Source organism: Nicotiana sylvestris, chromosome 2 (assembly GCF_000393655.2).
Source record: "Nicotiana sylvestris chromosome 2, ASM39365v2, whole genome shotgun sequence".
Lineage (NCBI taxonomy): Eukaryota > Viridiplantae > Streptophyta > Magnoliopsida > Solanales > Solanaceae > Nicotiana > Nicotiana sylvestris.
In genome coordinates, this window is record NC_091058.1 from 194,029,471 (window position 1) to 194,039,407 (window position 9,937).

Sequence of the window (9,937 nt, forward strand, 5' to 3'; positions counted from 1 at the left end):
TATAACTTACCATCTGATCAGAGGTTGCCCAATAGGGGCATGCCCATCGATTATAGCTCGATGGTAATGAAAATACTGTAATACTATATATATAGACTCTGTGCTCTCTTTTGGAAGAAGGAAATACTCAAATGAATATGAAGTCCCGATAAAGAGAATATTGTTACTTACAAAACTAGGAAGATATACGTAACTTGCGAGACTAGAAAAATATATGTAAATTCCGGTATATAAATTTTTCTTTATGCCTCGTTATCAAACTCGTGTAATTACGAGATCATGCCAAACTGAAGGAAGAGCTTAGCCTTAACATACCTGAACCGATTCCCTTGACAATTCCTTTAACACCCTTTGATTGCGACAACATGTAACGGCAGATCGAAGTAGAAGAAAATCCATACGTTGTTCTTAAGAAAGATTGTACCGTGCTCTCTTAGAATTGCAAATCCTGTTGCTATTACGCAGTGTAACTTTGTATGAAAATTTACCCGAAATCCATCACTTTCCTTAGTTTTAATTTACGTTTCTTGTGAATTAGATTTGAAGATTTGTGAATTGATCATATCTTGTAGGAAATTGCACCGTATCTTCCTTTGTGAAATGATCATATCTTGTATGAAAATGCATTGTATCTTTCTTTGTGAAATGATCCTATCTTGTATGAAATTAGTTAGATTTAAGAAGTCTTACCTTAGTGGTTGTGGGCCCCACTAGGTGATGACTTAACAAAGAATCCCTCCAAAGTTTGCCACCCTTTTGTGTGAGTTAATACTCATCATCAAGGCCCCTTCGGGCAGCCACGTGGGGGAGAGGGGAATTTAATTTTATCTTGTAGTTAATTAATTAATTAGGTAATATCCCGCTACTCGGTAATTAACCGATTACCCGCATAATTAAGAATTATCACAAATTACTTAAAATATCACTCACCTTTAACATACCTCATATACTTTACTATCATGGTCATGATTTACCATGTATGGTACTAGTCAAATACTGGGTATTATAGCTCGGGCCGTATTTTATCCCAAATTAACAAACATTGATAAAACTTATTTTCTTCGATTTGCTTGCCCTCTCACCTTTACGAATTTACTTATCTCTTGTTTGAAATAGCATAATACTTATAATTCCAAAATAGTTTCATTTCCGAGCTTTTATCAATTTATTTATAGCGTACTTTCACGTACGAAAATATGTGGTGTAACATTCCACGCCCAAATATATTAATTTCTAGGCGCACCACTAGTTTTGAAGGGTCCAGATTCGAAGAAGTACACCCAGCTACTGTTTAAACAGAGCACAACACCAGAATTGATTCCAAACGGTTCAAAATGTCGAACATACCAAAATACGATGGGACTTCAGATCTTCAGGAGCACATCACAACATACACAACGATAGTGAAAGGTAACGACTTGGCCTAGCATGAGATCGAGTCGGTTTTGCTGAAGAAATTTGGGGAAACCCTCAAGAAAGGGGCACTGACATGGTATTCCATCCTACCCGGGCCCTTGATAGATTCTTTTGAAATGCTCACAGATTCCTTCATTAAGGCCCATACCGGGTCTAGGACCTGGAAGGCAGACATATTTAAAATTTCACAAGGAGAGTCCGAATTATTGCGTGTGTTCGTGATCAAGTTCTAGAAAGAAAGAATGTTTTTACCTACGGTGCCAGATGAATGGGCAACTGAGGCATTCACTAAAGGTTTGAACCCGAGGGGCTCCAACTCCTCCCGAAAGTTGAAGGAAAGTTTGCTCAAGTTCCAAGCAACCACATGGGCGGATGTCCATAATCATTATGAATTAAAGATAAGGATAGAAGATGATCAGCTTGGGTTCCCCACATCAACCAAGGGTCGAGACAGAGACAAGAACTAGGAAAAATTCAAAGATGATTTTGATGCAGACTGACGATCTTCTGAGGGTCGATTCTTGCTGTACGAGATAGCCGAAGGACGCGACACCAAAGGGTTCCAGTCCGCAGATAGGTTCAGCCCTGATAGAAGAATCGACCACAGCCAAAATAATAGGTTGTTGCAAGACAAAGAGGTATTAGGGTCCCGAGATTCCACTTATCCCAGGTTGTCAAAGTACAAATTCAATGTTAGAATCATGGAGTTGGTATCGACGATGAGAAATATCAAAGATGCACGATTACCGAAGCCAAACGGATCCGATCCCAACCAACGGGATCCCAACATATTTTGCGAATATCATGGGAGTCATGGACACAAAACTAGGGACTACCGCCATCTGTGTGGGGAGGTACCAACGGTACAGAAGAATGTCCATCACAGGGAGTTCTTGAGCGACTGAGCCAAGAACAATTACGGTCGCGGCCATGACAGCACAAAACCCTTGAAGATAGGGGAAGACCCTCCTCGCCTAACCATTGACATGATTTTCTAAGTAAATAAAATCAATGATGTAACCTTCTCGGCGACCAAATAGACAAAAGTATCGGTAACCCATAGTAAAACACTCTAGGAAGTCGCTGAGGATGACATCACCTTCATGAAAGAGGACACCGACGAGCTTCTTCTACCATATAACAACGTCATGGTAATTTTTCTTAACATATTAGTTTTTAAGATTAAACGTGTTTTGGTTGACCCAAGAAGCTCAACCAAGATTACTCAATGGAGAGTGCTGGAATAAGCCAAATTAACGAGAAGCATCATTTTGGCTACAAAGCTCCTCGACGGGTTCAATCTGGCAAGTTTGACAACCCGATGGGGAGATCTTGCTACCCATGAACGTTGAAGGGGTCACGAAGATCACCTTATTTGAAGTGGTGGACAGTGACATGGGCTACAACACATCCTCAGTAGACCATGGTAACATGAGATGAAGGTTGTACTATCAACTTATCACCAATTGCTAAAATTCCCGACACTAGAGAAAATCAAATAGATAAAAGGAGACCAATTGACAGTAAGAGAAATGAATTCAGTGTCAGTTTCTATCAGTAAGGGTAAGGAACCCAACAAATAGCAATTACAGGAACCGACGCCTACTACCGAGCCGAGCGAAGGTGATAAAGATGAGGGGGCATCAGAATCTCACCAGGTATTGAGATACTTTCAGGTACCGGAAGAAACAGACACGACCAAGTCCACGACAAAAGAACTCAAACAAGTAGCTTTGTTTGAGGTATTACTGGAGGAAATTTTTTCACTTGGGAACAGGACTCAACGAGCTGAGATCAGGGGTTAGTAATTTCCTTAAAACTAACATTGATTGTTTTGCATGGTCTCACTCGGATATGACATGTATCCCGCTAGAGGTGGTCGTGCATAAGCTAAGCCTGGACCCGAGCATCCCTCCAGTAAGGCAAAAGAAATGCCCGATAGATGAGGTTAGAAATAGTTTTGTTAAGGAAGAGTTAACTCGATTACTTGACATTAGTTCAATCCGGGAGGTAAAGTATCTTGAATGGGTAGCAAATGTAGTTGTACTTCCAAAAAGAATAACAAATTACGAATGTACGTAGATTAGAAATACTTGAATAAGGCGTGCTCGAAAGACTGGTCCTACTGCCAAATATTGATCAAATGATTTATGCAACGACCGGGCACGATTTAAAGAGTTTCCTTGATGCCTATATCGGGTACAATCAGATTAAGATGAACTAGAGGATCAGGATACAAACGTTGGCACATATTTTTATAATATGATGCCCTTCAGGCTTAAAAATACTGATACCACTTGTTAGAGGCTCGTGAATGAGATGTTTGAGAAGCAAATAGGCAAAATAATGGAAGTATACATAGATGACATGTTGGTTAAGTCTTTGAATGCATGTGACCATTTAAACACCTCTTGGAAACCTTCAGTATCCTAAGGAAGCTCAACATGAAACTCAACCCCGAAAAATGCGCCTTCAGGGTTAGCTCGATTAGTTTATGGGTTTCTGAGTTTCGCAAAGAGGGATTAAGGTAAATCCTGATAAGATTAAAGCCACCGAGGACATCCCTGACCAACTGACAAGCATGAAAGAAGTCCAAAGGCTAACCGAAAGATTGGCCACTCTAAGGAGGTTCATTTCTTGATCTTCAAAAAATGTCACCACTTCTTCTCACTTTTGAAGAAGAAGAACAATTTCGAATGGACTCCAGAATGCCAACCGGCCTTAAAAGACCTGAAATGTTATTTATCAAGCCCTTCGCTACTATCAAAACCAGGGGAAGGTGAACAGTTGCTAATATACTTAGCGATCTCGAAGGTAGTAGTAAGTGTCGTTCTTATCCGGGAGGACGAAGGTACGCAATCTCCTATCTATTATGTTAGAAAATTTTTGTTAGGAGCGAAAATTCATTATCCGCACCTTGAAAAACTGGCCTTAGCTCCCGTAATCAGCTCTCGAAAGCTTAGGCCTTATTTTTAGTGCCACCCGATAGCCATGGTGACAACCTTTCCCTTACGGAATGTCCTTTACGATCCTGAGTTGTCATGTCGGTTAGCCAAATGTGCAGTTGAAATTAGTGAATTTGACATGAATATGAGCCTAGGACTGCGATCAAATCACAAGCTTTAGCTGACTTTGTGGATGATTTCAGTCCCTGGTAGCTTTGGCTGCAAAAGAAGCGGTGATGGTGTCAAAAACCACATCAGAAGTTTGGACCTTATTCACAGACAACTTCCAAAGTGAAAGTGTCCGGGCTTGGGGGTCCTAATCATGCCCTCGGGGGAAGCCCTGAGGCAGGCCATAAAAACTGTTCCTTTAACTAACAATGAAACCAACTATGAGGCATTGATTGCTGAACTTGAGTTGGCCCGAGGACTTGGCTCCGAGGTCATAGAGATCAAATACGATTCGCAGCTGGTAGTATAACAACATACCAATATATTCCAATACTTAGGGCCTGGGAAAGGTTGTGCGTATGCAGAACTTACCCCTAACTAGTGAAGGTAGAGAGACTATTTTCAACAGACTCTCGGCTCAGAAAAGTAGGGAGGAGAAGAAGGATAATAAGAATAAGTAGAAGAAGAAGAAGAGTAAGAAGAAGAAGAAGAAGAAGAAGAGCAAGAAGAAGAAAAAAGAAGAAAAAGTGGGTAGAAGTCGGGGGGGCTGAGTGAGTAGCACAAAAATAGTAATAATATGATGAGTCGATAATTGAAACAAACTAAACAACAAGGTGTAACATAATTCTGAGAGATAGGAAAGTACATCCGTGCTACTAGTACTACTGGTCAGAAAGCGGAAAACTCTCAACTATCTGCTAACCTTCTACCCTAATCCTCAACCTCTACACCCTCCTATCTAGGGTCATGTCCTTAGTGTTCTGAAGTCATGTCATGTCCTACCTAATCACCTCTCTCTAGTACTTCTTAGTTCTACTTCGACCTCTTCTCAAACCAGCCATGGTTAACCTCTCACATCTCCTAACAGGAGCATCCACACTTCTCCTCTTAATATGTCCGAACCATCTCAGCCTCGACCCTCGCATCTTGTCCTCCACGGAGGACACTCCCACTTTGTATCGAATAACCTTATTCCAAATTTTATCCCTCATAGTATACCCATACATCCATCTCAACATCCTCATTTCTTCTACTTTCATCTTCTATACATGGGAGCCCTTGACTGGCCAACACTCTGCCCCATATAGCAGGGTAGGTCAAACCACCACTCTGTAAAATTTCCCCTTAAATTTTTTTGGCACATTCTTATCGCAAAGAACACTGGAGGCAAGCCTCGACTTCATCCATCTCGCCCCAATACGATGTGTGACATACTTGTCGATCTCACCGATACCTTGTATAATAGATCTAAGATACTTGGAAGTACTTCTCTTGGGGATGACTTAAAGTCTCGAGTTTCACATACACGTCGGCTTCAAGGGTCTCATCACTGAATTTTTACTCCAAGTACTCTGTTTTGGTCCTGCTTAACTTGAAACCTTTAGACTCCAAGGTCAATCTCCATACCTCCAACTTCGCACTGACCCCACCTCGAGTCTCGTCTATCAGCAATATATCATCTGGAAGCAACATGCACCAAGGCACATCCCCTTGGATGCGCCGCGTTAGCACATCCATTGCCAAGGCAAACAGGAACAGGCTAAGATCCGATCCCTGGTGCAACCCCATTATAACTGGAAATTATTTCGATTCTCCTCCCACAGTCCTCACTCGAGACTTAGAACCCTAGTACATATCCTTAATCAACCTAGTGTATGCTATTGGGACGCCACTAACCTCCAAGCACCTCTCTCGGGATTTTATCGTATGCTTTTTCAAGGTCAATGAACACCATATGCAAGTCCTTCTTACTCTCCCTAAATTGATCCACTAGTGTCCTCACCAAATGGATAGCTTCCGTCATCGACCGCCCTGACATGAATACTAACTGGTTTTCGGATATAGACACAGTCCTCCTCACCCTGGCTTCCACCACCCTCTCCCAAACCTTCATTGTGTGGCTCAAACAATTTATACATCTGTAGCTATTGCAATTTTGGATACCGCCTTTGTTCTTGTACAATGGAACCATCGTACTCTACCTCCATTCTTCGGGCATCCTTTTTGTCATAAAAATAACTTTAAATAACTCAATAAGCCACTCTAAGCTAGCTCGGCTTGAATTCTTCTAGAATTCTGCTGGAGTTTCGTCTAGTCACGTTGCTCTGCCCCTGTTCATCTTACGCATCGCCCTCTCCACCTCTACTACCTTAGTACACCTACAATATCCAGAATCACGTTGACTCTCAGAGTGCTCCAGCTCACCCAGCACAATGCTTCTATTCCCCTCCTTGTTTAATAATTTATGGAATTATGCTTGCCATCTTCATTTAATATATGCCTATTTATCAATACTTTTCCGTCTTTGTCTCTGATGCACTTCACTTAATCCATGTCCCGGGCATTTCTCTCCCTCACTTTGGCCAACTGGAATAGCTTCTTGTCCCCGCCCTTGCCCTTGAGTTCCTCGTACATACGTCCAAACACCGCAGTCTTAGTCGCCGTTACTGCTAACTTCGCCTCTTTCTTTGTCCTCTTATAACACTCCTGATATATCTTTCTATCTTACTCGTCTGTACTCTCTACGAGCTTCAAATAAGTCACTTTCTTAGCGTCCACCTTACCTTGGACCTCTCTATTCCACCATCAGTCCCCTTTATGACCCATAGAATAACCCTACGTGACCTCCAAAATCTCTCTAGCAACTTTCCTAATGCAACCCGCTGTCATGGTCCACATCCTAGTCGTGTCTCCCCACTCCTCTATGACCTCATAGATAATAATCTCTCTCCCAACTCCTGAGCTTTGTCCTTAGTGAAGTTACCCATTTGATCCTAGATCGTCTGCATACCGCTCTCTTCCTCCTACTCCTCTTGATCTCCAGGTCCATAACCAGGAGCCTATGTTGGGTCCTGAGATTCTCACTCAGGATGACCTTGCAATCCAATTATAGACCTTTATCGCACTTCACGTAGAGAAGATAATCAGTCTGGGTCTTGGCCACCGAACTTCGGAAGGTGACCAGATGCTCCCCCCTCTTCGGGAAACTAGAGTTAGTTACCACCAAGTTAAAATCTCTAGCGAAATCCAATAGTGAGGTACCTTCCTCATTTCTAACCCCAAAACCGAATCCTCCATGCACACCATCATAGCCCCTAACATTAGCCCCAATATGGCAATTGAAGTCCCCCCGAAGACAATGTGACCTTCTTCTCTTCCTTGTGATGACGTTCGCTAGATCTAAAAGAGAAATAAAGAAAAAATAGGACACTACGGTTATAAAGTAAAGAAGACTAGTTCAATAAAAATTAAGGCTCCAATCACAAAACAAACAAATAAAGTGTAACACCCCATATTTTCGTATGTAAAAGTATGTCGTAAGTCAATTGATGTAAGCTCGAAAATAATATCATCTTTGGAAGTACATAAAGTAAGTTAATCATGTTACCTTGGAGGTTACAAATATTAAAGATCATGAACTGCATGTATCAAGAGGGTCGGAAGGTTTAGAAGCTCAACAAATTGAAGAAAATGATTTTAGTCGAAAGTTGGCAAGTTGTGAATATTATAACCTATACTTTTTGGGGTAAGACTAGGGTGCTTAACATGATAAGAAGGTGTGGATTCAAGCCTTAGGAACAGAAACTAGACGATAGTTTTCCGCTTTCTCTTTTTGTGGCTGATTGAAGAAGAAATAGCAACGAATTAAGCTATGCAAATTAGGGTTCGTTATGTACAGTATGTTAGAGGCCTTGATGGCCCGTGTGTATTTATGTACTGAGTATGATTGTTTGCTGATACCGCATTTTCCCACTTGCAATTACGTATTATGAGTTGTTGCCATGTTGGTCCATGATAGGTACAGAAAGTGGTTCTCTCGGGCTAGTACGATATTGGGTGCTAGTCATGCCTCCCAAGGTTGGCGCGCGACATAAAGTGATATAACAAGTTATCAAAGATAATATAGCAGTACGACTTTCATTAATGATATTTTTATGAACTATTTTCCTCTTTCTTTTCTACCTTATCTCGTATACAGAAGCTTCTATTTTCCTTCCAGCTTCATCATCCTACAGCCTTTCCATAGAAGCACCACCACCACCACCAACTTTCAGATCCATTAGAATATCATTATCACTATTGTTTTCTGAAGGCGATGTGACCTTTTTCTCTTCCTTATGATGATGTTCGCTAGATATTAAAGAGAAAAAAGAAGAAAAAAATAGCACACTAAGGTTATAAAAAATAAAGTAAAGAAAAAATAACTAGTTTAGTACAAATTAAACTTTCAATCATAAAATAAATAAATAAAGTGAGATAGCAAGTTATTAGAGATCTTTCAGTTCCAGCGTCATCATCCTAAATCCTAGAAGAGAGGATAAAGAAAATGATTCAATAGATACAAAGCTGAGAAAAATATGCACCTATATGTTGGCATGTAACGACTAAATACAGTTCTGGAAGTACTCTTCCATGTTTTAGATCTTGAGGAGGCAAAGAGCTCCACGTGTCTCTTATTGTGTATGATGGAAACTCAGGACAACAACTATATATAAAGACGATGATTCATAAGTATATTTAGAGACAAAGTATGTTGGTTGAGGATTATCTCTCTCCACTTGCTTTACCTCCACACATATCCTTAAGTCTTCATTCTACAATAATTCCCACCATATTCTTGTTTCTATATATCCTTAATACAATAATATAAATAAGCTGTGTTGCCTATCTCTCTAGCCTTTTGCCCTGTCTATTTAGTTTCATGTAGGCATACGATATCAACTCTCTCCTTTTAAGGTATTCACGAGAAAAAAAACTAATTCAACTGAAAATAAAATTCTAAATCAATAAGCAAACAAATAAAAGTGAGAACATGTATATGTGTATGTGTCTGTCTGCCCAAGTAAATAATAAATTTAAATTGTAATTTTGTACACAGTAAAGTAGTGTAATTGCACCTTTCCTAGTAGCAGCAGTATCTTTCTCTTCCATCTGAAGATCATTATCACCCTCTCTCTCAGAAGAGCCAGCAAGAACATTCTCTGATGATGTTACCTTCTCTTACTCATGATCATTTTCCCTAGATAGTAAAGAGAAATAAAGAAATAATAGGATACTACGGCTATAGAAAATAAAGCTAAGAAAAAAAACTAGTTTAGCACAAATTAAGGTTCCAATAAAAAAAATCATCACTCCTGGTATAACCTTACATGTGGTTCTATGACGTCTTCTAATATGAATAAAGTCAAATTAACTATGGTTACCCTACTCTTTTTAAATGTGTTAGCTACACCTAAATCATAAGCTAGAGAAAAATCTAGGACAACCTTTCCTTCATCATTCCCACATCTTTAACCATATTCCCTATGTACTTAGCGAAAACCATCACTATCTTTACCTACGTGAAGATCTCCCCCAATAAAGATAAGTTGGTTGCAAACATTTAGTTTTAGCTTCTGCATCTTATC